The sequence below is a fragment of the Sceloporus undulatus genome, chromosome 1 (genome assembly GCF_019175285.1).
Source record: "Sceloporus undulatus isolate JIND9_A2432 ecotype Alabama chromosome 1, SceUnd_v1.1, whole genome shotgun sequence".
Taxonomy (NCBI): Eukaryota; Metazoa; Chordata; class Lepidosauria; order Squamata; family Phrynosomatidae; genus Sceloporus; species Sceloporus undulatus.
In genome coordinates, this window is record NC_056522.1 from 355,645,094 (window position 1) to 355,666,248 (window position 21,155).

Here is a 21,155-nt window from a genome sequence, read left to right on the forward strand (position 1 = left end):
GGGACAATCCCAACTAATCCTATGATATCCCACTTTTTCAGCTGCTTTTAAAATGGCCCAGTTTTTCTATCCTCCTCCTACTATCCCTCTTCATCATTAGCTTACTTCAATTGCTGCAAACTGAGTTCAAAGTATAAAAGTACTAGTCAACTCAGAAAGAGGAAGAAGAGAGGAGCAGAATCTTGCCCTTCCCAGCAGACTCATGAAAAATCATACTGCTGCAGCATCTCCCAACTTGTCTATTCTTCCTCCCTAACAAGTTGCTGTCATCTTGACAACGCTCTCATTTTTCTTGGCCACATGCATTCTGTACTGCATCTGTGAACTGTTGGAAAATATGGGCTTCCATGTCAGGGGTGTATTGAACTCATTCTGAGTTTCATTCCAGAATTTAAGGATGTAATCCAAGGTGCTGGACACTATTCTCACAATAAAGTCTGCAGCATATCTAGAGCACACTTTTAAAAATGAGGAATAAAAACCAGAGTGAATCCACTGCACTCCTGATATGGAAGCCATTGGTCACTGCTGTAGAATACTTTTTTCTTTCTCTAATACTAGACTTTAGGATTATCCATTACAGCTGAATGGTTGGAGAGACCAAAAGAAAAGAAAAGAAAAGAAACCAAGCAGAACTCAAATGAAATTAACACCAAAACTGTAAAAATAGCAAAATATAGCAGATTCCATTCACCTTTGTCTTGAAAGTGTTAACGTTTGATATTATTGTGGTGAATCTTGGGAGATTAGAATGTTTTGTTTGTGGCTATTGGTATGCTCTTTGGAATTTGGAATTCTGTTTTATTGCTTACTGAAATGACCCGAGAGAAGTTGTCTCAATCCTCAGACGTCAGTCCACCTATAGTACACAGCTTCTTTGGAGATTACAGTTTTGCTTTCACATCCAGCCCATTTATGGAATTAAATGGTTTTTTATATCTGGGTAGTCCATTTATGGAAACCTTTTTGTGGGTTTAAGTCTATTTTCTACAACTTGAAACCACAATTAAAATATTGCTTGTCTCTGCCAGGATTGTTCTTTAATGTGTCTCTGTAGCTGCTGCACTTGTTGATGTTGTTATTGTGTGTGTTCAAATCATTTTCAACTTCTGGCAACCTTAAGGCTATAAAACCATTGAAACATGGGGTTTTATGAGGCTGAGGATGTGTGAGTTACTCAGGGTCACCCAGTGAGTTTCCATGGTGGAGTGAGGAATCAAATGCTGATCTCTCAGAAGACTCCCCTGCTCCTTATGAGTTTAGCTTCAGTGCTCATTGTAGCAATCCTATCTGGATTTGAAAGAGAGTAAATGTCTATACTTTATTGGCTTTGTCACGTGTATGCAACTCCACTGTTTTCATCTCCTCAGACCATCTAAAAGTCATTATCAGTGTCCAGTTCACAGCTGCCCTCTGTGCAGGAAGCACACATTTTGGGTTTGGGTTTTGGGTTTGGGTTGGGTATAACAACAATGAGGTCATATTTTGCCCCACCCAGAGGTGTCCCCTTCAGTCCAGGTGACAGCCCCTAAGTTAGGAAAAGATTAAATATAGACAGATGGGCAAAACAACACAAAGGGACACAAAGACAGACCTAGGCTCTTCTTCACATTGGAGTGTCAGAAATTCTGTTTGTATTTTAGTCTGTAGCCCCTTAAGCTTAGCTGCACTCTTCTAGCCTCTTTAGATTGGTCAGGAAAATCCATGCTATTTCCTTTTTTACTTTGGGAAACAGCTTGCTTTGAATATAGATTGTTCTGCTGATTTCTACTGCTATCTTTTTCTCTCCTTTTTTAATAATGAAATAATTGCTGAAAATCAACATGTCCTTGACCTGATTTTTCCTCTTCTATCTCATTCTCACTTGGAGTCACTCTGGTTAATTGTCTATTTTTAAATTTTCAACCTATAAGGTCCTGCAAAGAGCTAATACCTGGTTGAACATTCCCCCCAAATCAGTAAACCCAATGTACTGCTTTTAACAATTGTGCAAAAGTAAGAGTGCTTTTTTTTCCCATGCAGAAATACACTTGTATTTTTGTGCAGAAAACATATTTTTGGTCAAAATTAGAAATGTTTTTATCTGTGCAGAAAATGTTCTTTATGCAGAGATACAGTTTCTGTGCAGAAACAGAAATAGTTCTTCTGGGGGTTTTCTGTACAGAAAATATATTTCTGTACAGAAGAATCATGTGTGTTCCTATGCAGGAATCTCCAGGAGTCTCACAAGTGACCGTCTTCTCTGAACTGATTCTCAGCTGAGAAATGAAAAGCAAACTCAGCTCTACTCAGGACATATGAAGAGAATGAGGTCTGTCCTACCAAAATCAATCAATATTGGAATGAATTAGAAGAGATTGTGTAGAAAAAAAATAAAAATCATCTGGTGCAAGCACATTTCAGGAAGATAAGGAAGCTAACAAAAATGGATTTGTCATTTGATCTGGCTTTAACTTTTGAAAGGACCCCTTTTAAACCGGAGAGATCATGCAATATTTATTATGCCTGTATACCAGTCTTTTGGTAAACCTGCAAGACTGGAAGTTTAGGGTGAATATCTAGGATTTCCAAGATGCTTAGCAACGTGTGTCTGAAGTACAAGGCCATCCAAAGTGATTTGGTGCGACATTCCTAGCGCACCACAGAAGATGCAAAAAAGAAGCCTTTTCATTAATAATAATCCTCATGCTGTTCAAGCCACTGGAACAGCCCTGCATGGGACTGGGTGCCTCGTCAGACATGGTCACCTTCCACATCTTGCTGATGCAGAGAGGCAAGGCAGACAATATATAATTAAGAAACTGGCTTGGAACATCATGTCTAAATTTTGCTTTCCCCACCCAACTTGGCTGTTCCCCAGCCCGTTCCTGGTGATATTATCACAGTGATCACAGAAACATTCTGGTGAATAGTGTGGGCACAACATGTATATTTATTTGTCTATTTAAAATGTTTTAAAATACTTCATTTTTCTTCATAGCTTTTCAACTAGAGAATACCAAACATAGCTTGTACTGCTCCTTAGAAGAGCATACAGCACCTAGAAGAAAACACATGACAAAACAGCAACATGAAATATCTGTTATGAAAAGTGGTTCAGTTGGATGACTTTAACAAGGAGCTTGTTTGTGCGGGAGTAAGGCTATTACTGAGACCCAATGTGGTGTACTGGTTTGAGCACTGGACTACAATTGGAGATCAGTGTTTCATTACCTGTTCAGCCACATAAAGCCACCGGATAACCTTGGACAAGTCAAACACTCTCAGCCCCAGAAAACTCTATGATAGCTGTGCCTTAGGGTCACCATAATTCAGAAATTACTTGAAGGCATACCGCAACAACAAACAACAAGGCTATTACTGGAACTGTACTAGTTACTGGGTACTAGCACAATTCAGTATACAGCTTGGGTCCAGGCTATTTGAAGGACTGTATCTCCCTGTATGAGCCCACCAGAGTACGAAGATCATCTGGAGAGGCTCTGCTCTCTGTCCCACCACCATCTCATTTGTGTTTGGTGGGAGTAAGAAAGAGGGCCTTCTCAGTGGCTGCTCCCAAGCTTTGGAACTCCCTCCCTAGAGAGGCCAGGAGGGCATCATCCTTACTATCCTCCTGGCACCAGGTAAAGACATTCCTGTGCAGCCAGGCCTATCAGACCGAGAAGGACTGGGTTTTTAATGCTGGGCTGGCTATACCAATTTTAATGGTTTGTATTTTAATATATTGTATTTTAATTTATATCTGATTTAATCTTTAAAATTGGTTTTTTAAAACTTTTATATTTATATATTTTAATATTTTGTATTGCTTTTAAATTGTATTGTTTTATAGTTGTTTACCACCTTGAATCCCTATATTGGGAGAAAGGTGGGATATAAGAAAACAACAACAACAATAATAATAATGACTTGTTGTTGTTAACTGCCTTCAAGTTGATCCCAACTCATGGCAACCCTGTGAATAAGACATTTCCAAGACTTCCTATCCCCCACTGTTCTGCGTAGATCCTTCAAATTCATACCTGAGACCTACTTTTAGAGTTCATCTATCTAGCATGTGGTTTCCCTCTCTTTCTACATCCCTCCTTTTCCTAGCATTATTGTCTTTTCCAACGAGTCTTGCCTTTTCACGATGTGGTCAAAATATGACAGCCTCAATTTGATCATCTTGGTTTCTAGGGAGATTTCTGGCTTGATATCACTGATGGATTTTTGTTTTTATCTAGCATCCATTTGTTTGTCTTTTTGGTTGTCTACGCTATCTTTAGCACTCATCTCCAGCACCACATCTCAAATGACTTGAATTTCTTATCTGCTTTCTTCACTGTACAACTCAATTGTATATTTTTACTCTTTAGGATAATTTCTAGTTGTTTCATAGCTATCCTCCCTTTTCTTAGATTTCTTCTGATTTCTTTACTACAATCCCATTTAATCTATGTTTGATGCGAGGTATGGGAACTCTTTCACTATTGCTATTTATATTTCTTCCACTGTCAGAGGTGAAGTGCCTTTGAGTATCACTTACTGAATAGCGGAAAACATGAGCTAGAGGGTGCTCCAGCCAGTGTTGACTTGAAAGTCAGAAGAAAAGCAAATGTATATCCTGGTTTGTTAGGGTTATTTTTAGTACCTTTGGGGAAATCTTGCTGTCACTGCTATTGCTCTTGTGTTCTATTTGTATGCTTGGCTTAAACATCTTGTTGGCAACAGTGGGAATAGTGTTTTGGATTAGATTAGACTTAGATCCAGTAGGGTTCATCATGGACATTTACAAAAAGATGTAGCCATCTCCATCACTGATCCTAAAAGGGGAATATTCCTATGTGGGGAAAGGTGCAGAAAGAGGCAATAAAGAATGACTGCTGTAGCACCACCTTTATGAGGAATGGTTACAACATAGTACAAGATGTAGTGATGTCTACCAATGTGAATGGTTTTAAAAAGATGTGAGGTAAATTCAAGGAAAATGAGGCCATCGATGTCTACTAATCAAGACAGGTCTATAATACCTTCAGAATCCAAGGCAGTGTATGTGTGGAACCATGCCCTATGAGAAGTGGCTTAGGGAGCTGGGCCTGTTTAGCCTGGAGAAGAAACAGTTAAGGGATGACATGATAGCCATGTTTAAGTATTTGAAATTTTGTCATATTGAGGGCTAAACAAGCTTATTTTCTGCTGCTCCAGAGACCAGGACACGGAGCAATGGATTCAAGCTACAGGAAAAGAGATTCCACCTAAACATTAGCAAGAGCTGTTTGACAGTGGGACACATTGCCTTGGAGAGTGGTGGAGTCTCCTTCTTTGAGGTTTTTAAACAGAGGCTGGGTGGCCATCTGCCAGGAGTGCTTTGATTTTGTAGTTCTGCATGGAAGGATGTTGCACTAAATGGCCCTTGTGGTATTTTCCAACTTTAGGAAACTATGAGTCTATGGAGGGTTATAGACCGCCCATTTGGGGCGGGCTGCACCCGCCCCTTTCCCCGGTGTATCGGGGCCTCAGCTGCCAAAACGGCAGCCGCTGAGACCCCGATCCATCGCTTTTCAGGCTGCGGGGAAGCAGCAAAACGCTGCTTCCCCGCAGCCTGAAAAGGGGTGTCCCTGGGGCTTCAAGCCCCAAGGACACCCCCACGGTGGCGCGGAGAAGGAGAAAGGGGCCGCTTGGCCCCTTTCTCCATTGCTTTGCTGGGCGCAGCCGTCTGAAGGCTGCGCCCAGCAAAGCAAAGCGCCGCCACATACCAGGAAGGAGCTCCGTTTCGGAGCTCCTTCCTGGTCCGTAGAAAGGGCACCCTAGGCGCCCTGGCGCGGACCGACGACGTCACGTCCGCGCCACCCCGTGTAGAGGCGGCATGGTCATGGCGGCCCCCTTGTGGAAGGGGAGCCACCATTTTGTACGGACTCAGTCCGTACTAGGGTTAGGGGGGTGCGGAAGCACCGCACCTTCCTAACCCTAGTACAGACTGAGTCCATACTTTAATGGCGGTCTGTAACCTGCCTATGATTAGTTGCTGGGGAGCATAGGATGGAGGGTGTAGTAGGTATTGCTGGTGAGTTTCCCATGGTCAGCTGTAGGGATGTAATTTATGTCAGGGATGATGGGAGTTGTAGCTCTTCACCTCTGGCTCGAACTCACCACCTGGTTGTGCACCGCGCTGACCAGTTTTGGCCAGTGGTTATAGCTTAGCAGAGTTACAGAGAATAGGCTGAAGACCCCGACAAACTCTCCAAGCCTTCTCACTCTTGCTTCCACAGAAGTCTTCACCCTTCTTCAGGATCCAGCTGGTTCTTGTAGCTTCACCCAAGATACCAGACAACTCAGTAGTCTTATATAAAAGATCTACTTTATTCTACTATATACAGCTCCAAAACTATCCAACACAACAATACTCTACTCCTCACTCTATCCACTCTACTACCCACTACTACTACCCACAAAATACATTGGGATTCTTAGTCATTATTATAGTCAATGCAAGATACCACCCACTGTTGTCTGTTTCCACCCAGTAGGCGTGTACAACATTCTCATTGGTTCTCTTGGTTCATCCTACAATTAGTGGTTTCATCATCTCAGCCTTGACCACTTAACAATTGTCAGGTGTGTCCAATTATCCACTTTGCATTTCTTGTCCTTGGCATTCAGGACTTGTTAATTGTATTATCATTTACACCTGTGTGGTTCCCAATTGGCTTCTGCTGAGTCATTCTGACTCTCACATACATGTTTTATTTCATTACTTTATATCCCGTGTTGCTTTTTCCTTGACAATTTATTGCTAATTTTTCTCTCAAAGAAAGCAAAAAGTGATTTTAGGAATTTCCTTCTCACTCCAAGAAAGTGTTTAAAAAAGGTCACTGTTTTCAAGACTATTCACAATAGATGTATCCCATATCTAAATCATCATCATCATGATCATCAACACCACCACCACCAGCACTACCTCCACACATGTTTGTTTCAAGTAGAAAACCTCATGTGAAAAACAGGCTACATATTCTGTATAGAATAAAATGCCCAGAAAAAATTGCTGTTTTCTGCACAAGACAGCCACAAACAAATTTGTTTAGAATGAGTCCTAGCCTTCTAAGATGCTCATCAGTCCACACATTTTTATCAGGGTTTGACATTCACAAAACATGAGTTTTGACCATTTCCCCAATATTTTGGAATATTCTTTTCATCCCTAGGCAATTGACAGGCAATTGTTTCAACAAATGTTGGCCTCATTGTCTTCTCCCTGCTTTTGTTTGGCCTTTGGAGGGGCAACCAACCAGTATCTCACTACATTCCTGAAACCAGTTGCAGGAAGCAACATCCTCTTCCTGAGCCTCCAGAGGATATCTGAGAGGTCCAGGATCTGTTCCTTTTTGCAGTTCATAGAATCATAGAGTTGGAAGAGACCACAAGGGCCATCTAGTTCTGCAGGAACTCTCAATCAAAGCATTCCCAATAGATGGCCATCCAGCCTCTGTTTAAAGACCTCCAAGTTGGCAGCAGAAATGTAGCCTGATACTGCCTGGCTGACTACCATTCTCTTTCTATTCTCCCTTGCAACAGAATGGCTGTGGTGTGGGTGCATCCAGCCTGCTGACACGTAGGTTGTGTATACAAGGAGAGGGAAAGACACTTAGAACCCTATCACATGGGGTAAAAAACCAGACTTACCTTTCCCGAATTGAATTCTAATTTGGGAGGCAGCTGGGTCCTATCATATGTAATTTGCCACTGAAATAGCTGCCCAGATCTAGGCCAGATGTAGTCTGGGTCTAAGCTGTGCCCAGCTGGCCCCTTTTTGGAAACAGAAGCTTCCGACTTTACAAATTGGCTGCCAAAGCATCTGCGGGAACCCTGGCTGTATCTGAGCGGTGATTTTGGTGGTGATTTATGTATGATAGAACCCGGCTTAGAATTCAATTTGGAAAAGGTAAGCCTGGTTTTTAACCACATGCAATAGGGTCCTTAGCTGTGCTTGATGGAACTTTCCATTGCAACAGTGTAATGCAGGATATTGGCCAAGAAGTGGCTTCCTGAATCAGATGAGTGAGTCTACCAAGTCCAGTATTTTTCATATGACTCAAGATTTGAAAACACTATTTTTGAAGAAGTAGTGGCCACACTAACAGGGAGTTTCTGGAAGCTGTAGTCCAAAAAAGTAACATGCTTAGCTTGGAGAAAAGAAGGTTAAGAGGTGACATGATTTAAATATTTGAAAGTATGCAAAGGGAAGTTGTAGCACCTTTGGGACTAGCTGTGCAAAAGATGTAGCATAAGTTTTTGTAGACTTGGACTATTTCCTCAGATATTTGAAAGGCTGTCATATTGAAGGAGCAAGCTTTTTTCCCCTGCTGCTTCAGAGTCTAGGACATAGAACAATGGATTCAAACTGTAGGAAAAGAGATTCCACCTAAACATTAGGAAGAACTTCTTTGTGGTAAGAGCTGTTCGACAGTGCAATACACTGCCTTGGAATGTGGTGGAGCCTCCTTCTTTGAAGATTTTTAAAGAGAGGGTAGATGACCATCTGTCAGGAGTGCTTTGATTGTGTACTCTGGCATGGCAGGGTGTACTATTGTACTATATATTATTGTTGATTGAGTTCTTACCAGTGGGGTGACAAATAGTTTTATTTCCTCCCATGCACTCTTCTTCTTTTTTAATAGAAAGACCAAGTACTGAATGGAATTGTAAAGTGTGTCATTTTTGCTTGTTACGAAGGTATGTTATTTTTGGCTGCTGTTACACAGAGACACTTGAGGTGTGGTTAATCTGCTTGAAACACATTGACTACTAATGTCCTCTCTCTTAAAAATAAACTGAAAACAGGTTTTTGTAAAAAATCAAATTGAAGCAGTTGCTGCCAAAGGGTGTTTGTTATTGCCAGTGATGGCACATAAACAGTCAAGATTAGCAAAAGACTAGTCTCATATGAGAGGGGGAAATTATATTTCTATAGCTACATCTTATCAATGCAAACAACAGTGAGATGTTGTACAAACCCGTCTTATAATGTTATTGATTTCTATTCTACAACTCTAGGATAGAAAAAGAGCCACACAACTTTGCCTACCATTACGTACCAGCTACTGTAAAGAACATACTGCCCAAATAAACCTTCAGAAAATGCCATTTTAAAGCCATTTTCTTTGTTTGAAATTAGTTACTAGACTCTCAAGTTCTTATTAGCATTAATGCCATAGCCCTCAGTCCACAGAACCTTGAATATTTTATGGCTGTGCTCTGAGCTCTTTTACGATGTATTGCGATTCTAGTGTACACATCTGGAAAGGGGGAGAGATGAAGAGGAGGAGGACAAGGAGGAGAAGGTTCATTTTGACTTTTTCTACTGTAAGTATGCAGAAGGTTTTACAATTATTATATTATTGATCCTCACAACACCAGTGTGCCAGCACAGGGGCCAAACCTTGGAGAAGTTATTATGTTGAACTACAGTTTCCAGAAACCCTAGCCAGCATAGTTGCTAGGATGGGATTTTGAGAAGTAAAAATCCAAAAAGATCACTTTCCCAAGTTCAGCAAGGGAATGATGGAGAATGTATCCTAATCTGATATGTGTTACAAGCAAGTTCAATTGTGTGGGGTCACTAAGGACTGCAGACCTAAGTGCTGATTTACTTTGGCTGGTACCTGTCCACTGAATAGTGGTGCCTGGTGGTTCCTATGTCAGTGCTATGGTGATTCTGCTATGGATTTAGTACAAAATTTAACATAGCTATCCAGGTTGCTTGACCTATTAGGGGAATGGCTTGGATAGCACATTTCAACTTCAAGCTACAACACTGGATCAAATTCACTACTCACTTGAAAGCTACGAGTGGTCATTGGCACTGGATGATTTTAGCAGTGTCCTTTACACTCTAACCCTGGATGGATCTTCAAATCTGCCCTATGATTAGCACCTGATGAAGTAGACTGAAGTAAATCTGGTAGTTTTGCGAATTTGCTTATTTCCTGGTACATCTCACATTCTCCCTAAATTCTATTCAGATTGCATGCAGCATCATGTGGAAAGCAACTGTGAAGTTGTCCCTAAACTTTGGATGACCCTGCATTGGGACCACTTTAACCCTCCAATTTTCTCTCGTGTGAAAGAGTCCTTAGTAAGCTTCCTTATTCTTTCCCTATTCAGTGGTGCCAGGACTCACCCTCTGCTCTACATCCACCTTCTGGTTAGAAGCAGGTAGACTAAATTAAATGTTCCTTATCCCCATCTCCTTACATAAATAAAAGGGAATAATCCCCTCTTTTCATCTTGATCTGGGGACTGCCCTTTTAGGTAATATTTCTGTTTTAATTTCCAAACAGGTAAATATCTTCTGTGTGTATGAATTTGAACGACAAGCTGTATGCAACTGTGGTTGATACTTAATGTATGACACTTAATAACATCACCAGAGGCTGTCCCTACATTTCAGGTTTTGGCTTGGAAACCTGGGACAATCCTGAATTGGCAACCCTATCTAGAGGACAGGGAAGAACCAAAACCAAGGTGACAGGAGAACAAGCTTTTGCTGCTTCATGGGCAACATCACAATGCACTTATAACCACACATACAACCTGATGGAGTAAAAAAGGCCACGACTTTGTTTACAATGGAAAAACAGAGTTGGCCTAAAGCATGGGTGCAGATCCAGGGTTCAAATAATCTGGCAGTTGATCTATGATTCCCACTCTGGCCTGGTGCTTGCCTACCGATATGACAAGGGAGATCTGGCCTGGGTGACTCCCTGTCACTGTGGAGTGTTTACAAGTCATCCACTCCTGCCTGGGTAACAGTCTAACTGTGCCACTCCACTGGGTCCCATACAGGAATGTGGGAATGATCCAACCTGACATTACTGTCATTTGCTCCCCATCCTAGACCACAATGAGGTATGCACAGTAAGTCGTGCCACCCATTTCTTACCACGGCATGCTTCAACATTTGTTTCTACTCTAGGATGTGCTTCTGCAATTGCTTTTTGGGCCTTTCTACAGGTCAGTTCAAGGTGCTACGCATGACTCTTCTTCCTACTATTATCTAGACAACAGCCCCATGAAGTAGGTCAGGTTGAAAAAGAGAAGGAGAAAACAAGAGTGGGGAGTGAGGGAGAGAGGAAGTGTGCAGATCCAAGGTCACCCAGTAAATATCATGCCTCTATGGGGTCTTGAACTGGTTTTCCCACATCTTAATCTAAAACTCTAACCACGCCACCATGGATTATTTCTGGTCTAATTCTCTGACATGAGAGATGCTTTGTATGCAGGCAGGAAGGTCTTTTTCAGTCTGCCGCACGCCTCACACCAAAGGAAAAATGTAACTTTAGTTTTCCAATCTCTCAGATTTAACATCTGATTTGAACCATTCTTCTTATCCTTATTATACATTCACATAATACTCAGGCTTTTCTCCCCTTTCTTCCGGGCATGAAATTAGAGGGAGGGAGAAATCAAAAGAGAAGAGCAATACTAATAAAAATCACATCTGCTCAAAGTATTTCAATACTGTTTGGGCATGTATGATTGAAGCAAAAATCTAATCCCGGAGTCTCATATTGAAAGAAACTGCTGGAGACTTCCCCTGAGTATGCAGAAATGTAAATTAAAGCAATCAGATTGTTTCTCTAGTTAAAGGCATAGGGAGTTTTTAATCCGCAGGCCATGTTTCCTCCTGATCTGATAGGAGTAATATAATAGTATGGAAGCTAATCTAGTTTAGCTGGAAAAAGTGTTAGACATGGACAAAGAAAACCAAGTTCAAATCCTCCTTACTCATTGGCTTTGAGTAAACTTCTATATAATCCCAAATGGGTTTCCTCTAGAAGTAAATTCAGCTGGGTTGAATAGTGCAGCAAATGTGCACAGGTTTATAATAGCTATATTGTAATACAATTGACTTTGTTAAATCAGAGAATAAACTGAGATAACCCAAGGTACACTGTCCTTGAGATCAAAAGAAAAAAGGGAGATTAAAATGAAGTGAATAGATGGTGGAAAGCTGTAACTATTATGAAGGTAAAATTAAATTGAGAATCTAGAAATTATAATCCCTTTCACTGTGTTCTTTAATACAGCACATCTCAAACAATGGGCCACAATCCACCAATGGACCTCAACCCCCCTTCAAGTGTATCTCAGTTCATTACTGCTGGGTATTGATACTGTAAAAGCAGGGGTTATGGAGGAAGTAGATGGAAAATAATGAGGCCCTCATAATGGGGGTGGCTGGAGAGAAGGGAAAGCAGTGAAGAGATAAACCTGACCCACCCAAGAAGCCAGCCGCAGAGGAGATGAAAATAGCCAGGGAGACAAGAGAGGCAGAGGGGACCCTGCCAACAGTGGTTGTGGTAGGGGCAATGAGGCCATAGAGAAGAAAGCCAGAAGGAGTGACAATGGCAGGCATAGACCACTGAGCAGTCATGTCAGAAGCAGCCAAGGAGATGGGGCAGATAAAGGGGATCCTGCGATAACAAGGTGACAAGTGGAAAATACTTGAGGAGAGGTGCAGTGAGGAGAGGAGAGGACAGGAGGGAGGCAGAGGTGATGCTGGAGATGACAAGGGACGCTGGAGAGGAGAGTAAATAGTGATGAGGATGAGGAAGACTGGACCGCAGAGAACTGATGAAGCAAATCCATTCCGGGGGGAAGAATCTGAAGATGCAAGGACTTTCCAACAGGTGGAGTGTTTGGGGTAATATGTTGGCCATACCTATTAACAGTGATGTAGACTCGAGTTGGTTGACTTAGGCTCAAGTTGGACCCAAGTTGTTTCAGTGACTCCACTTGGACTTGACTTGGCAATAAATGACACACTGATTCAGCTCAACTTTGGACTTGTTTCTTTATTGTTCATTTTGAGCATGCGACACCGAGCGTGGGGCACATTTCTCAGAGGATAACAGCAATTGTGTTAGGCAATGAGCTTGAGGCAGAAGAATCCTTTTAAAGTTTTTGAAGAACTTTACTCTCTGTTTTGATGGGCAATAAGGACAGGCTGTCTAGCAGATCTCAACATTGATATTAAGACCATTGCTTAACACATTTGTGGTTCCCCTCTGAGAAACATGCACTGCCTCTTTTGTCAGTTAAAATTGACTCCCTGACTTGAGACAGAATTTGAGAGTTGACTTGAAAGTATCTTGCAAGGACTTGAGACTTGAAGGTAGAGCCTTTAGATTTGACTTGAGACTTGGACTAAAAGACTTGAGTACATCACTGCCTATTAATGATAACAAGGTTTCTGTTTTTTTTTTAATAATCTAGCACCAATTTTGATGAATTTCAAGAGGGAGGTAAAGCTCTGAGAATACCTACACAACCTCCTCATTGGACACTAGAATTATGATAAAGGTTCTTCTATATCTTTTTGGTGGGTTTTTCAGGCTATGTGGCCATGTTCTAGAAGAGTTTATTCCTGACGTTTCGTCAGCATCTGTGGCTGGCATCTTCAGAGAATGCTGACCTGGAAGAGAATGGGTGTATATATACTGTGTGATCCTGGGGGAGGAGGAGTGATTCACATGTTAATCTGTGTATTGTTCTGTTGTTGATGGCAGGGCTTCAGGATAGGAGGCTATGCAAAAGAGGATTAGTGTCTGCTAATTGGTGACCATTGTTTGCTGGGAAAGCCCCTGACCCTGAGTGATTTCTCATTTGCCTTTGCTGAGTCCTGCTTTTGGTGTTCTTCAGAACTGGTAGTAAACTCTATTTACTTTGAGGGTTTCTTCTTTCCTGTTGAAGTTGTCCAAGTGTTTGTGGATTTCAATGGCTTCCCTGTGCCTTCTGACCTGATAGCTGTTGGCATGGTCCAGAATTTCAGTGTTTTCAAACAGTATTTTGTGCTCAGGATGGTTTATAATGTGTCCTGCTACTGCTGATTTTTCTAGAAGCCTTCGACTTCACATTCTTCTATATCCTTTTTTATTTTAATGAAAGTACTATACAGATATTTGAACAATTGCCAGGGCTGGTAGCCACACTGTTCCCTCCATGGGACCTTGGAGGTCCACAACCAACATCCTGCTGCATCGTCAACTACCAAATTTTTAAAGCATTTTTTCCAATAATGGTCTTCCATGTTTCCCTTGCCCCCATTCTACCACATCCTGTCCCTGCCAGGCCATGTCAGAACAAGCAGAACACTGTTTCTAAGCCAGGAGTGAGACTAAGCCAGAAGTGAGACGTTGAGACTAAGGCCCTGTGCAGACTGGCCATTAAGGCTGGCCTGGGGGCCTAATTGGGGTGTTGTGTCCACATGACGCATTTGCAACAAAATTGTGTATAACTCCCCAAACACTCCAAACTCATCAGCCTGCTAGCTGTTGATCATATTGTCTCAATGACTCTCAGACTTGTAGTGCAAAAAATGTACTATTCCTAGCTCTGGAAGGCCTTCAAATAAGATACCTCCAACTATAACCTAATTAGCAGATGTGCTAAATTCTTTATAATACAATGGTCTCTCCATATTTGCTGGGGTTAGGAAGGACCCCTGTGAATGTGGAAAAAACTGCAAATAAAAAACATTATTCTTTTTACCTGAGAGAACTTCTCTTAGGGAATTTCAAGGTCCTCCAGTGCAACTCTATGATAAACATCTGCTAGAAATTGACCATAGAATCATGTTCAAGGACTTACAAATGCCTAGAGAAGGGTTTTCTCTAGGAACACTTTGGTTCTCCAGCACAACTCTATGGTCAACCTCTAGCAGAGTTGCCTTGGAAGGCCTAGGGATTCCTAGAGAGAACACATTAATCAAAACCACAAATAATCAAATCTGCAAAAGTGAAGGTACATATGGTAGGAAGGGACATCAGCTCTACTTGTGGTTATAGCATTAGCATTAGCAATAGCAAATAGATTTCTATACGCTTATCAGTGCACTTAAGCACTCCCTAAGCAGTTTACAATGTGTAAGTTAATTACCCCCAACAATCTGGGTACTCATTTTAGCAATCTTGGAAGGAGGCTAGGCTGAGTCGACCCTGAGCCTGTGGCTGGTATTGGACTCACGACCTTGTGGCTTGTGAGTGAGTGGCCACAGTACTAACATTTAACCATGTGCCACCAGGGATCCCTATTATTGTTCTCAGTTATATCATCTGAACTGAGAACAACAATCACAACATCTTGAGCAAATACAGGGCTATGACTAACATTGTCAATTCCCGCCCCCCCATCCTTTCTCCTGTATGATTTTTAACACCTTTGCCTGATGAAGAAGCCAGTGGAGCATCGAAAGCCTGCAACATATATGTGTATTTTGGTTGGCCCAATAAAAGTATCACTGTTTTGTGGATTTTGGATGATACTATATTTTGCTATATGGTCAACGTGGCGGCCTCTGGATAGTTTTCTAGTTGTATTGTAACAGTGGAATCTATTCTACCATCTCAAGCTATTTTTCTATCTTCTTCCTGCCACTTCAGGGCCAAATTTTCTCAGTGCACTACCTTTGCAGTTGTACTTTTTTGGAGCACCTGAAAGAGTGCCAAGGGAAGACAGACAAAATCTTTCAGCTCTGTGCAATCTATTCCTCCAATGCCTTATTACCTCTATGGTACAGCAGAAACCCCAGCCTTTATGTTGCTGCTGTCACCAGTTTTCCCACCACACACCCTTCAACATCTCATGGATTAAAGGTGAGACATGTGGGGACAAGCAACATCCGGGTGTGGTCACAATGGCAAATGAGGAACAACACACAAACCAGGAAAGGCTAAAGCAGTTTGCTTTTGCCAGAGTCTACAGGGAAGGGCAAGATAACACCCACTCTTCTCTTCCCTCCCCTACTGAACCACTTTTGCATTTTGAACCCAATTTGTAGCAATTACCTTTATTACCTTATTACCTTATTACCTTATTACCTTTGCTGCCCGGCAAAGGCACAGTCCCAGCAGCGGCGGCGACGGCGGCGTGGTGGTCCCTTGGGCGAGGAGGCAGAGGGGGGCGATTGAAGTAAACGGAGGAAAAAGGAGGAAAGTGGGAGGATAAGAGAAAAATGGGGCATTGTAAAAGATGCTGATAAAGTGGGGTGACAGAAGATTAACTAGGATTGCTCTTGCTCAACTGGGATAGCTGAAGGGCATGCCATCATCTTTACACCAGTGTAGTGAATCAATAGGACTTCAACCAAATTCTGCTGCATGCACTCACCAAGGCTGTGGTTGTTGTTGTTAGAACACCAAACTATGGTAAATCATAATGTGCACCCAAAGGCTTGTGACAAAAGTTAGAGTGTCTGTCCTGGAGGAGATAAATATGTCCAGTTTAGCAAAATGGCAACTGAATCGCTTGCATTCTTCAATATGCCCTTGACACACTTTTTTTATTTATGAAATTTGCTGATATATCTGAAGTAACTTACATCTGAGAGTCAGAGGAGAAAAACTGATAACTAAGCATGTCTATCTCTGCCACCAGTGAAAAGCGAGACAATAAGAACCTGAGCCCTTCTGGAGGTTAAAACCAGTTTTCTATCTGAAATACCATAAGGCTGGTGGGCATGAAATTTGATAAGATCCTTAACAGCATGTTCTTTGGACACAGGGGATTAAAATATCCAAATTACTTTGTGGTCTAAAGGACATCCTGCATCATGGCTTTTATTCAATGTTAAAAATAAAAAGAATGGAATCATCATTTCAGAGGGTAGTTTCACACCTCCTAGAAGGATAAAGAAAGAAAATGGAGAATGAGGAAAACACTGGACTCTTATGTTTTAATTGTTTTATTTTAAATATTAACATTTTCTCTTTTTGCCCTTTATGAATTTTTAAGGGTTGTGTAGAACAAGCTTTGTTCTTTGTCATTTTTAAACATGTCTGCTAAATATATTTTTGATGTTAGCAAGATTGCCTGGGATATCATTATATATGGTGTCAATGAAATAGTTATGATTTGTTCTAAACTGAATTTGGACCTAAGCTGTTAGGGATGTTCACCACCACCATCACTCCACACAATGAACATCACAAGAGATTCCCTTTTGAGTGAATGATCCACAAGGGGTTTTTGTTTTGTTTTGTTTTGGGTTTTTTGGCAAATACATTTTTCACAAAATCATGGTTTGTATACAGACACAATAATAGCAAAACTATGCCAATGTGTGAGAAACCTTTAAAAAAAGTTTTTTTTAAAAAAAACCTCTTATATTCTCCATCTTGTTTTCTTTAAAGATCTCCCATTTTTATTCCTCATTGGAATTGCTTGCAATTGTGCCTTCAGTATCTCACCTTTAAGAAATACTTATGCATTGTGAACTCCTCTCCCTTTGAGCATTTTACTCATAGGATCTCATATAGTATTTCCCTAAGCCTACTGAAATTAGCTTTCTTGAAGTCCAGAGCATGTGTCTGACTATGTTTGGCTTCCCTTTTCCTCTGTGTAACAATTCCTAAGATGACATTGTCATTCCCACCCGAGGATACAACTATTTCCACGCCATTGACCAGTTCATCTTTGTTGGTTATAATCAAATCCAAAATAAAGGACAATACAGAGGATATATTCCCAGACTTACTGTGCAAATGTGAAACTGTGGAAAATGTGAATACTATTGAAATGAGTGACTTCTGGAAGAGGTTTACCATAGAGTCATGCTGGAGAACCTTTGATTCCTAGACAGAAAACCTCTCTGGGCATTTCTAGGTCCTCAAGCACAACTCAGTGGTTATTTACACCACAAGCATACCATACAAACATGCTGGAGGACCTAGAAATGCCTAGAGAGAACATATTTTTGGACTTGGGTAAGTGAAACCATGGGAGTTGTACTGTAGCTGGTCCCCTTGCTAGTTCTTCTCGTTCCTGTACAACAAAATTGAGCTGAGTTTGACCTAGACAAATATCAAGGTGGTTGAAGTCTCCCATTACTACTACAGTGGGTCCTTGGTATCCGCTGGAGTTTGGTTCCAGGACACACACACACACACACACACACACACACACACACACCCCGTTGATACCAAAATCTATGGATGCTCAAGACTCATTCAATATAATGGCATAGTAAAATGGTGCCCCTTATATAAAAGGGCAAAATCAAGGTTTGGATATGGAAATTTGTATATTTTTAAAGTGTTTTCAAGCTGTAGATGCTTGAATCCATGGATAAAAAAATATGTGGATAAGGAAGGATTACTGTATATCAATCCTTGTTGAATGCTTGGTCATTTATTTTAGGAAAGCATCATCCAAATGTCCAATCTGATGAGGGGAGCTTTCTCTTTGGATCGCAGGCATGGTCATTTAAAGCCTGCGCCAGCGATACACACAGCCAAAGGAGCTACGAAACGGAGCTCCTTCTGGCGCTGCTGAAAGGGCACCACAAGCGCCTTCCAGCGGTGCCAGCACGGCCGTGACATCATAATGGTGGTGCCCATGTAGAAAGGGCACTGCCATCACAATGTACTAGGGTTGTGGGGCATTTGGAAAGGACGCCCCGAGGCAACCATAGTATGTATCCAGGCCGGCACTTTGTGCCGGTCTGGTTACCGCCATAATTAGATGTACGGCTTTGCAACTGATTGCTATTCACATTTATGATCATGTTACTGTTGCCACAATTGCTGATGCCCCTGGAACCCACCTTAAAAGCTAGCCAGTTACATCAAGGGAGAGAGTTCTGTGGCACTAGAGAGCAGGGTTCCGAAAGATGACGTATCCAGCACCATCCCACCAGTAAGCAGCAGTAGATTAAAGAGTTGTGACAGGATTCCACAGTGATTCCTGCTTCTGGTTCATGTATTGTTGTGTGCATCTTTTAGGAATGCTATAGTTGTGTGAGGAAAGTTGGTAGGAGGAAAACCAATTCATTTGAGATGTGGTGCTGGAGAAGAGTGCCGACAATACCATGGATAGCCAAAGACAAACAAATGGGTCCTAGAACTGATCAAGCCTGAAATCTTCCTGGAAGCCAAGATGATAAAGTTGAGGCTGTCGTACTTTGGTCACATCATGAGAAAGAATGACTCATTGGAAAAAACAATAATGCTAGGAAAAGTGAAAGGATGTAGAAAGAGAGGAAGACTGCATGCTAGATGGGCAGACTCTACTAAGGAGCTCACGGACATGAATGTACAAGACCTAAGCAGAGCAGCACAAAACAGGGACTCTTGGAGATGTTTCATCCACAGAGTTGCCATGAGTTGGGATTGGGTTGAGGGCAGTTAACAATGACAACAACAAATAGTTGTGTATTCCTGCACAGCAGGGGGTTGGACTAGATAACCCTTGTGGCTCCTTTCAATTCTATGATTCTATAATTTTATGAATACAAGTACTGTAAAACACAAAATGAATAAAGTTATTCTCTCTATATATCTGAACCAGATTTCAAAATAAAATGTCCATCCCCTTCTACAGTGGGCAGTGGCTAGCCTGAATGAAAAAGACTTTGGCGGCTGTCAGAAAGGCAGCAGTGAAGAAACCAACCCAATCTCTTTTGGTAGGGAGTTCCAGAACTTTGTCCTACTCCATGCATCAGTTTATTCTCCTTTATCATGGTGCTTCTCACTTGCCCCTTCCCCCCCCCCAAGCTAAACAGGCACAGCAATGTAACATTTTCTTGTAGGGAAATTTACTTGATCATTTTCATTGTCCTTTTCAACACCTTTTCCAGCTCAACAGTATCCCTTTTCATAAGATTCAAGAAGCAGAACTGTACACAGGATTCCGTATGTTGTTGCACCATAGATTTTTAAATAGGCAGTATGATATTTGCAATTTTATTTTCAGGTTTCCCCCCCCCCCCAAGTCCATCATGGAGTCCATTTCTCCATGAACACCCCCCTTTTTAGGAGTACGCACACTTTAGCCACACACTTGGTCAATAATTTCAATGAGCTATCTATCACATACCCAAAATCTCTTTTTTAGGATGTGTACAACATCCCTTCCCAGATATACATGTCTTTGTTTTAAAATGGAATCTCCTTGACTGTCTGGCCTAGGAGAACAAGGGTTAGCTGGAAAGCACCCATTTCTTGTAGCCTGCATGTATGTCTGAAATAATGAGATTTCCTTCATGGCAATACTAGGTGTATCAAGATTACTGATTAAACTACTGAAAGACAACTGAATACCTCCCAGACAAGGTTCTACCTCTCTCATCATGTGTCCATGCTTTGTAGACAGGAAATATTATTGATAGGAAATGTCACCTTTGGGTTAAGGATGGTTAACTTAATGCTTCTGTGATGTGTTTGTTAAGATATCTGTCTTAAAATACCAGTGATGTCTTTCTGAAATGACAGCATTTTGTGCTAATACCTTTCAAGAGGCCCAGGCCCTTTGTTTGTAAGAAGTTCTTTTGTGTTAGAGAACTTTCTGATATCATGATTATCCTCATTCCTAAGATCCTTTTAAAAGGATCCTAAATTCAAAAGAAGCTGTTATGGGGGAAGGGGGTTCTTGAAGCTTCAACCAAAATCCACGAAAAGAACCTTCTGGAGGCCTCTTGCTGAAATCACTAAGATTGTCTCCCCTCTTGAGGAAATCTCTGGTGTAATTTTGCTTCTCTCCTGTTGGGGACACCAGAAGTTGATAGGTGACTTGAAAGCACACACTTTGTAATCTCTGCAGCCCCTGGATCCAGGTGGGCCATATTTGGCCCAAGGGCTGAATGTGGCCCAAAGGCACTGAAGGAGGAGGAAAAGGATGAGTTTTACAGAGGATTGCTTGCATTCTATGCATTCCTGTTTGTCTACCCTACCACCATGTCTCCCCATACTAATATTTTGATAGCAGAAGGAGTGGGCTGCATGGGGCCCATTGCCAAACTACCTGAGGGAGCACACGTGTCCCACTAAATCTATTTTTGTGGCCCCTGACCGCCACTCTCTCTTGGCTGCACTTTTAAAGGGTGAAATGCCGCTGTCTGGCAGAGTGACAACCCCAGGCTTTCCATATCTCAGGTCAAAGATTGGAGATAACAGTAGAAGAAACCTGAGAGCCAAATAGGGGTCCTGCAGGCCAAATCCAGGCCATAGTCCAGAGATTCCCCATCCCTGACATTGGTCATTTATCTGACTTTTCAAAAGTGACTTATCATAAAGTGGAGCTAGGGCCTTCACTAGTCTTACGATTCCAGCAAACCAGTACAAAGTCAATACTCTATTTCTTTCTCCAAGCATTGAGAAAAAGATACATCTGGCAAT